Below are 2500 nucleotides of genomic sequence, written 5' to 3'. Positions count from 1 at the left end.
ACCCTTGTGTAGAAGTTGGTCCCTCAGATGTAAATGAAGGTCTTGTTCTGAACGGTGATGTCTGTTGGTCTCAGCTCTGGTGTGTTGTGGGAGATGAGACCAACAGGCATCATGTAAATGAAGGTCTTGTTCTGAACGGTGATGTCTGTTGGTCTCAGCTCTGGTGTGGTGTGGGAGATGAGACCAACAGGCATCATGTAAATGAAGGTCTTGTTCTGAACGGTGATGCCTGTTGGTCTCAGCTCTGGTGTGTTGTGGGAGATGAGACCAACAGGCATCATGTAAATGAAGGTCTTGTTCTGAACGGTGATGTCTGTTGGTCTCAGCTCTGGTGTGTTGTGGGAGATGAGACCAACAGGCATCATGTAAATGAAGGTCTTGTTCTGAACGGAGATGCCTGTTGGTCTCAGCTCTGGTGTGGTGTGGGAGATGAGACCTAAGAGCCGATGGAAGCCTTTCAACCAGAGGAACATCAGGCTGTTGGAGAAGGCCTACCAGAAACACCTGGCTGGAGGCACACCTGAACCCGGCTGGGTCAAACTGGAGACCAACTTAGAGGTATGACCATCACACTGTGAGTTGGTTCGGAGGAGGCTACGGTGATTGGCAGCCGGGAGAAGGGATTTGTAATTGTAACAGTATAATTTTAAATCGTCCCCTCGCCCATACCCGGGCGCGAACCAGGGACCTTCTGCGCACAACGACAACAGTCACCCTCGAAGCATCGTTACCCATCGCTCCACAAAAGCCGCGGCCCTTGCAGAGCAAAGGGGAACTACTACTTCAAGGTCTCAGAGCAAGTGACGTCACCGATTGAAACGCTATTTAGCGCACACCGCTAACTAAGCTCGCCGTTTCACATCCGTTACATAATTATTCAGCCCAAGGGCACAGCGGGCCACTTTGGCCACAAGGCATCCATATTTTTTTTTATAGAGGGCATTACGGACACACAGGGGGGTATCAACTGAACATTTGGGCATTACGGACACACAGGGGAGGGGGGTCAACTGAACATTTGGGCATTACGGACACACGGGGGGTCAACTGAACATTTGGGTCCTGGCTGAGACCAGTTTATTATACTGATCTGGATTTAACAGAACCAGACAGAACCAGACAGTTTGTTAACATGGGTTAGGTCCCAAAATATATAGGACTATTCTAGACTGGAGATGTCTAGAACCCAAACCATCTGATCTATTTTATTAGAGATGTCTAGAACCCAAACCATCTGATCTATTTTATGATAGATGTCTAGAACCCAAACCATCTGATCTATTTTATGATAGATGTCTGGAACCCAAACCATCTGATCTATTTTATTAGAGATGTCTAGAACCCAAACCATCTGATCTATTTTATGATAGATGTCTAGAACCCAAACCATCTGATCTATTTTATTAGAGATGTCTAGAACCCAAACCATCTGATCTATTTTATGGGAATAGAGCAGGTATACCTCAGGGTATTCCGTTGGTGGCACGCCAAATAAAAATGTGATTCACGTTTAAATATATATATATATATAATAATAATTTAAACAGTCCATGTATTTTTTCTAACGGGGCGATACATTTGGGTAAAGTTTTTTTCCTTGCCCGAGGAGCCTAATTTCACGACCAAAAATAAATTTAAACCATCTAGTGTTCAGCGAAATAATAACACAATGTCGAATACACTGACAGCCTAGTCAAATTATGACCATCCAATCACATTAACCGTTACTCTCACTGACAGCCTAGTCAAATTATGACCATCCAATCACATTAACCGTTACTCTCACTGACAGCCTAGTCAAATTATGACCATCCAATCACATTAACCGTTACTCTCACTGACAGCCTAGTCAAATTATGACCATCCAATCACATTAACCGTTACTCTCACTGACAGCCTAGTCAAATTATGACCATCCAATCACATTAACCGTTACTCTCACTGACAGCCTAGTCAAATTATGACCATCCAATCACATTAACCGTTACTCTCACTGACAGCCTAGTCAAATTATGACCATCCAATCACATTAACCGTTACTCTCACTGACAGCCTAGTCAAATTATGAACATCCAATCACATTAACCGTTACTCTCACTGACAGCCTAGTCAAATTATGACCATCCAATCACATTAACCGTTACTCTCACTGACAGCCTAGTCAAATTATGACCATCCAATCACATTAACCGTTACTCTCACTGACAGCCTAGTCAAATTATGAACATCCAATCACATTAACCGCTACTCTCACTGACAGCCTAGTCAAATTATGACCATCCAATCACATTAACCGTTACTCTCACTGACAGCCTAGTCAAATTATGACCATCCAATCACATTAACCGCTACTCTCTCGCGGGAATTCCACTAACGGCCTGTATGTTGCCAAACGTAGCTGCTGCTGATGTTGGTATCAGTACTGATGCCGCAAAAGTCATGACAGGGAGACATCGTGGAGGGGTAACGCGCGAGCAAGCAGTTGCTCCCGACGCCACTT

General features: G+C 44.3%; 1 protein-coding gene across 3 annotated transcripts in view; it reads right to left on the bottom strand.

Annotated features, from left to right (window-relative positions):
* Nucleotides 1-2500, bottom strand: part of LOC118376550 (VPS10 domain-containing receptor SorCS2-like) — a 507846-nt gene that overhangs the window by 397762 nt on the left and 107584 nt on the right. The gene's annotated exons all lie outside the window — the stretch shown is intronic.

Source organism: Oncorhynchus keta, chromosome 13 (assembly GCF_023373465.1).
Source record: "Oncorhynchus keta strain PuntledgeMale-10-30-2019 chromosome 13, Oket_V2, whole genome shotgun sequence".
NCBI lineage: Eukaryota > Metazoa > Chordata > Actinopteri > Salmoniformes > Salmonidae > Oncorhynchus > Oncorhynchus keta.
The sequence above is the reverse complement of the archived record's forward strand: the minus strand, read 5'-3'. Positions and strand labels throughout refer to the sequence as shown.